The 8,264-nt window shown below is 31.5% G+C and overlaps 1 pseudogene; it reads right to left on the bottom strand.

The window, feature by feature from the left end:
* Positions 1 to 3,753: 3,753 nt before the first annotated feature.
* LOC108288038 lies at positions 3,754 to 4,844 on the bottom strand (annotated as a pseudogene).
* Positions 4,845 to 8,264: the final 3,420 nt, after the last annotated feature.

The following is an 8,264-nucleotide window of genomic DNA, read 5'->3' as shown; positions in this document are numbered from 1 at the left end:
TGTTTACAACACATTAGTCGATTTCATACTTTATATTAGATTAATAATAAAACTTCCTTCAAGAATTTTTAATGCAGAAAAATAAGCCTCCTTTTGATACCTAACATGAAAATTTTACCTATTTTCCACTTACAGTAATGTTCATATATAGATTACTACTTATAGTAATAGAGAAAATTGTTGTGGAACCAACTCAAAAAGTGAGAAAAACTGAACAAAACCAACCAATTTCATTTGATATATAAACATCTTGTAGTATATCTATACTAAACATTTTGTAGCGTATCTACACTAATGTATACTAATGTATAGATATACTGCAAGATGTTTATTTTTATTTGATTTGATATATAAATATCTTGTAGCATATCTGTACTAATGTATATGTATACTAATATCTGTACATTAGTACAGATATGCTACAAGATGTTTATATATCTAATCAAATCAGTTGATATTAGTATAGATATATCATGTTTATTTATTGCAATATTCAATAATGTGTGAAAATTTTGGTGATTCTGTGATGTTATTTTGTGGAAATTGAGAAGATCATTCTAGAATTGATACAGAAATAGAAAGACCAAGCATAGCCTAAAATATGTAAACTTTAATTGAGAGAATATATACTAACAAATATCAAGGCTCATTACAAATGTACAGAACTTAACAAAGTATATTAATGGAAAAAGGACAGACAAATCACCAGTGAAACAGTAGAATTTAAAAAAAAAAATCCTTGCATATAGAGATGCTTGATTTAGGGAGAGACTGGCATTATGGCATAAAGAGCATAAGTTTTGTTTTGCATTGGTTTGAATAAATAACAGTGAGTCAGTTGAAACCCATACAGAAAAGACATAAATCTTAACCAGACTCTGATATAGCAAATACATTGGGGTTAACAGATTGAAAATATAAAACAACTATCATTAATATACTATGGGCTCTAATGAAATACGTAGACAACAGGCAAGAAAAGACAGGCAATGTTGGTCAAATCATTTGATATGTTGTGAGGTAAAATCTTTTGATATGTTGTAAGGTGAAACTTAGTTCTGCTTACAGAAAACCTCACATCATTTATAGATTTAAGTCCTGTGTGCTAGTAGAAATATCAGTGACAAAAATTTGCTCCGTATTTTTCCTTCCATTTCTATTTCCTTTTTTGTTTTATAAATAGTGAATTGATTACTATTTATAACTAAATAGGTTATCAAGATTTCATAATCATTTCAGAAAGCTTAAGGAAGTAGAATGACAGGTGAAAGAAATTTAAAGTACACCATAACTTTCCCTTTCTCTTTCGAGCCATTAAATGGAGAAAATCTATAGGCACTGAGAGCCACTTGGGGCCAGGGATAGGGGCAGGTACTTTCGAGAAATTGAAAAATATTTTTAAATAATTCCTAATATAATGGTTGCAAGGGCTGGAGGTAAAAATAGGTGCTTGTATGTGTTACTAGACACGACAGTCATATGGCTTAATATGCAATTCCTTACTATAAGAAAGTGATGTGAGTCATTAATCCTTAGCTAAGTAGTCAGCATTAAGTGGCATATAGTGTACACTAGACTATATATATTTAACAAGATTTTAGAATTTCTGGCTCTTCTTACAAGCTTTTTTATTTTATTAGGTTTCTAGTTTCATGCACAGATTTCACCATGGATTTAGTATATTGAGAAAATAATTTCCTATCATTGGGAAAAAATTGCATTAGCTCTATTGCAATTTGATTATAATATGAAACTACAAAGATAAAAACTATCTTAAATGGTCTGAGTTTTATGATGCAGTATAATTACAGTGACTTACCTCTTTAGTGATATGGGCAAAATTGTATAGAAGCTATGTATTCATTTAAACAAGTTTTGGAATAACACAGTAATAATGTAAAGTTTTAATAATTTTTTGTCATATCTGTGTTAGCTTGTCATGCCTTATTTTTACTTCTGTTTGTTTTATTTATTCAGTACTTATAAGAATTCACTTTGATTTTTTTTGTTAAATTTCTCCTACAATTGCCTTCAAAGGGTCAGCTGACAAGAGATGGATGTCATAATCTGCTCACTCTGGCATTTCTCTAAATAGAAGGTAAAGTTTGTGTACTCTGTTTTTCTCTCCTGAGTCAGTGATTTATCTCAAGAACAAAAGTACAGTTACTAAAGTGCTGAATTAAATTAAATATTATTACTGACTTATTCCAAGAAAGGAAACGTGTCCCAGTTTAAAAGGAATAAGAAATATTTCACACATATATACAACTTCTAAATTCTTGAAATGAGTTTTTAAACAGAAAAATCTAAGAGTTTTATATATAACAGTCTGCATCATAGTTTGAAGTACTAGGATATTCAGTTTGGATTAAAATATATATATTAAAGATATAAGTATCTATAGCTATGGTCCTCTATTAACTTGAATTTTAAGAGAAATTTTAAATGATACTTTAAATATTGTAGCCTATTCATTATATGTAATGAGTATTCTTTTATTCTCTAAATCTTTCAATGGATTATTGTGTCTTCATATAAAAAATTAAACTATTACAAATTATATTTCTTGTAATTAGAAATTATTGACATATAAATGTATGTATATTTGATATGTATGCATGAGGGTGTATATGAATGTATGATTTCATCAATATATTTTATTTCCTTGGTTTTAAGATGTTTTCATGCAAATTTACTTTATCATAGTAATATTTTCCCTCAAAATTATTTAAAACTACAGTAATTATCTGCTATGATTTTCTTTCATTTTTTTACAGATATTTTTATTGTATGCATATCAGGTACACAGAATAAAAACACTACTCTCTAGAACGTGAGAAGTCAATAGAAAAAAAGATATATATATGGAATGAACATAAAAACAACTAAGCATGTGATCTTCAACCATATTCATATAGTTTTTAAACTAATCTTTTACAATTAAAAAGTCACTTATTTGAAACTGTAGAGTTGAACAGATGATGTGTGCCATGTAAGTATTAGTTTAGAAACTTACAAAACAATTTTAGAGTGGAGAGAAAACTGTGTAACTATCATGTTACAGGGGACATGATTTAACAGTAGAGTTTTTATATTATAGAGAAGAAAACAAGGGTAAGTATCAAGTATTTTAAAAGTGCTATCTAAACTAGAATGACATTTATTCAGTATGATACATTCTTTCCCTACTCCATTCTAATTGTTTAAAAACTACCAAGTGAAGTTACAGAAGTTAAAGTACTAAATCTGGCATCTTTTCTTTCTTACACAAAAAGTATCTTTTCTTATAAGTGGGGCTATTTAATCAAGTATCTTTCTTGGTGAACCCAGTTATAATCAAAAGAGGCCATGAGACCACAGACTACTACTGACAGAAAGTGACAGTGTGGTCACTTTTCATCGATCAACAGGCAGTCCCAGGGACACAACAGAACACAAGTCTGGGTAACATGAATTTGGTGAGAAAGCAAGCTAAACCTCCTGTGTCTTAATATTCAAAGTGAGTCATTCTATACAATTTTTGACTTTATACTAATCCAAGAAAGGCCAAAAAAATTATTCTGTTTAAAGGCAGGGAGGCATATCATAACTTTCAAAAACATGTCAATGCAAACATACACATTTTAACTAGAATAACTCATTTTCTAATGATGCATCATTACTGTACTTATAGTTAGTAAAGTGAACAGACTAGTATTATAATCTATTTATATTCAAGGAACATTGTAAGCTAGCCAATAAAATTTACCTATCTTAAAGAAAAAACTCAGTCAGTTGAGACTGAAACTTTATAGTATGACTTTGCTGGTCAATGGGCTTTGATTTTTCCATCAGTTTGTCATTAGACGATGAAGCAGGCCTGGCCACAACTTCAGATGCTATGCTTCTTGACAGTGTCTTACTTCTTACTATATCTTGACAAGAACTGGTTTTGACAATAGATAAAGCTGTTTTTTATTCTAACGGTTCTTTTTCACGAGGCACTTTCCAGATTGTAACATGGGCAGAGGTTCTACTGATGCCTTGTTTCACAGTGTCCTGGGTATTACTGTGATGACTTCTAATTGGAAGTAGCACAAGCTGTGTGTTCTGAGATGTAGTGCTCACAGGTTGCGTGGTGGCAGTCATACTTGAGGATCTATTATTACTTTTTCACTATTATACTGCTGGTGTTTACAGGCTGAGGCTTTGTGGCTTTAGGGACAATGGTTGAAAGTTTCTTTGTTGCTGCAGAACTCTCATCTTTGACTTGCAGAGATTTTCTAAGTGAATCAACCTTAGACTGAACAATCTGGCCATGATAAGGTCCAAGCACAGGTTTCTTGGGCATGTTAGCATCTCGCTTTTGTTTTTCTCCAGTTATGTCTCTTTTTACTACTGTTTTTAAGGTGAAATGCCTGGCTTAATGTCATGTGTTGACTTTGGGGATTATCTTCAGTTAGTAACAATTGCAGAGTTTGATTACTATCCTTAGGTTTATGTGTGTCAATTACTGCAGTTGAATTGGTTAGTTCATTTGAAGGTTTTAAAGGAATAAAATTTACTCCCCATTATTGTACTATTTCTGCTCCCTGCAGGTCTCTTCACACTTTCTTTATCAGCCATTTTTTTTTTAAGTTTCAGCACTTTAGTCCTTTCTTGAACTTGGTCCTCAGATGTCACAGCTCTCTGACCTCTACGGGATAACATCTCATTTTCCTATTGTATGCAAAAAGTGTTTTCTTCTCAACAGATATTCCTGGAGTTTTTGTCTTCTTTGCTCTTTGAATGTGGATTGGGCCCTCTGACTCGGGGGCGGTGGGGGGGGGCAGCTGCAGGTCTCAGGGCATGGCTGGGGTACTCATCGTAGCTTCAGTTCAGGGGATGCGTCTCCACTTGAGTGTCTATATAGAACTTCTTCCAATTATCTGCTATGATTTACATGGCATATTGGGTGTTTTTTTACAAAAGTAGATTATTTTTTAAATGTTTACATGACCTTTTATATTATTCTTACATTAAGCTTTATTTTCAGATTGTGTTTACTATTCTACAGTGCTATATTTATAGTCTATAAAGGTATTAAGCTCACTATGTATTTACATTTCTTCCCAGTGGAAAATTTTTTACTATAGAAATAGTATATCATTATTGTCTTTTGATACGTAAGTAATTATATCAAATTACCTGGTAGAATCTTGTAAACTATATTAAAGCATAATCAGAATTGTAAAAATATGGTTTATACCAAAATAAACATCAATATTTGATGACCAACGCATTGAAAATTACATTTCAAAGTAGCAAAATGATATGATGAAAAAGTTTATTTTGATTTCTTTTAATGTCTAATTATTTTAAGCAGATCTTTATTATTAATTTTATTGCATGGTAATCCTGTTTTTCATTTCCACAAAGAACCCAGTATGAAATGTGGACAGAAACAAATCTTAATAGAAATTATACTCAAGTAGATATTTGCCTTGTATCCAAAATGTCTTATCAGACATATTTAAAAGTGTGTGGTTTATACTGATTTGTGTTTGTAAATTGGAATGTTTGGAAACTACTCAATATTAGGTCATTTTAAGAGAGGTGCAACAAATAATGTAAGTAATTTACAATGCCTAAAACACTCATTTTCAAAGGAAGAAAATCGAGAACAGATCTAAAATTACTTATAAATAATATCTATCTGTTCAATAGTTTAGATTATGTATAATGTGATTAGCAATGCAGTGGAAATATATTTGGTCACGTCCCATTCTGATGTCTTTACAAGAAATAGTACATGGACATGAATTAACAATGTATTCTGTAATATATTTAGTTTTAAGACTTACAGGTCCTTTTGAATTTGTGTTCTCAATGGTATTAAGTGGTACAGGCAGTAAGAAATGAACGCCCTGTTTTGAAAGTTGCTCATGAGCTAGGCACATAAGGGTTAGTACTCCTGAACAGAGACTATGTTTGTTACAGTGCTAACAAAAATCTGAATTCTGTTGAATCCACACAGTAAGTTGACTTATGGGAAATCTGTACAATTAGTTGACTTAAGTAATTCATTTTCCTATGTAGTAACTTCTATCTAATCTATACAACAGCACATCTTTATACAAATCAGAGTAAGGAAATCAAAATGAGGAAAGACCAATTGAAAATATGCTGTCTCTTTCTTTGATCATTACTAAGCATAAGATTGGCTTATATAGGGATTATTTCTATATGATAATCTGTTATTTAATATTAATGAGCAATTAATGGTAAATGTGGCTTTTTGTGATTAACTGAATTAGAGTATATCTATTAACATATCTTCTTCTCAGCTATTTTTGTTAACCACTTTTGCTGAATTTGACCTATAAACCCTAAGAAAGTCAGGTTAAGCTTTAGATTTTCTTTGAATCTCACTTTCTTTCTTCACCATTAACCTTTCACTTCCTTCATGATCTCATCCACTTCCTTCATGATCTCATTCACTCCCATGACATTTCTTACTGCCCATATGTTACTGAATCCTACATATGCATCTCAGGTATAACACCGCCACATATACAGTTTTATAATTCAAGAATTCTCGAGGCTTGACTATTTCCTTTCCCTTTCCCCTACATATGTTTCTAATGTGCCTGTTAAGTTTACATTCTAAATCTCTTATATTCATTTTTTTATCCTTTCTATTTTGTAAATCTGAAACTATGCCCATTAAACAATTCCTTTTTTTCCTCTCCTTACTGTTCCTGGTAACTATTACTCTACTTTATGTTTTTATGAATTTGATCACTTTAGATACCTCATCTAAGGGGACTCATACAGTATTTGTCATTTTCTGACTGGCTGATTTCACTCAGCATAGTGTGCTCCATGGCTCATCCCTGTTATAGCATGTGAAGCATTTCCTTTCTTTTTAAGGCTGAATAATCTACTGCATCACATTTACCCATGCATCTGTGGATGAGCGTTTGGGATGCTTGTACTTCTTGACTATTGTGAATAGACTTGCCATTAAATGTATGAACACAGATATGTCCTTGAGATTGAGACTCTGCTTCCATTCTTTTGGATATATGCTCAGAGGTAGAATTGTCAGATAATCTGGTGGCTGTATTTTTAATTCTTTGAAGAACCCCCATACTATTTTCCATAGCTATTACACTATTTCACAACCACAACTAAAGTGCACAAGGGTTCCCATTTCTCCACATGCTTTCCAGAACTTTTATATTTTGTTTTTTGTTTGTTTGTATTTTTCTTTTGATAAAAGACACCCTAACCAGTGTCAGTTAGTATCATATTGTGGTTTTGATTTGTATTTCTTGGTGACACTGAGCACCTTGTCCTATGCTCATTGGTCATTTGCATATCATCTTTGGAGAAATGTCTATTCAAGTCCATTGCTCATTTTTTAATTAGGTAATTTGACTTTGTCATTGTTGTTGTCCAGTTTCAGGAGTTCTTAATTTGATCTAAATATTAACCCCTTATTACATACATGGTTTACAAGTATTTTTCATTCTTTAGGTTGCCTTCACTCTACTGATTGTGTCCTTTTATCTAACTCATTTTCTAGTAGCTTCTTTTGTACACCCAATTTACTCTCCATATTATTTATTGAAAAATAATTATGAAGTCTAAATATGACCCTGTAATTTCAGAACTTAATATTCATTTGTGCCTTCCCAAGGCTCTCAGGATAATATTTAAAATGCTTAAAATTGCGCTAGAAAATCTGGCATATACCTACCTCACCAATTCCTTTACACATCCCCCCACCCTTCACTTCATGCCATACCTGTTTTCACATACTTCCTTTCATGAGCCAGGTTCCTCTCTGTCTTACATTCTTTGCGTGTTTTATTCATTCTGTATTACTTTTCTCCTTTTTCTTTGAAAAGTAAACTTCTATTGTTTTTGAGCCTCAGATTAAACGTCATTTAATCAGGGAAGTCTTTCTTGACTCACCAGCCTAGGACAGGTTTCTTGTTATGTAATATGAATGCTCTCTAAACTCATTTGAGGTATTTATCAACGTTATAAGGGAATAATTATTTAAATTATGCAAATATTTATTTTATGTCACTCACCTCAACTAGAATGTAAGATATGTAAAGAACCAGTCATTCCTATTCCCTACTGTGTCTCTAAGTCTAGCAAAGTTCCTTGCTCATTTAACTGATCAATAAATGCTTTTGAAATGAATAAAATAACAGATGAAGGAATAAATTAGTATCTGATCTCTATAGACAGTCTCAACTATAGCACCAGCTAATGATGTCAGTTTAGGA

Source organism: Cebus imitator, unplaced genomic scaffold, assembly GCF_001604975.1.
Source record: "Cebus imitator isolate Cc_AM_T3 unplaced genomic scaffold, Cebus_imitator-1.0 Scaffold361, whole genome shotgun sequence".
Lineage (NCBI taxonomy): Eukaryota > Metazoa > Chordata > Mammalia > Primates > Cebidae > Cebus > Cebus imitator.
The sequence above is the reverse complement of the archived record's forward strand: the minus strand, read 5'-3'. Positions and strand labels throughout refer to the sequence as shown.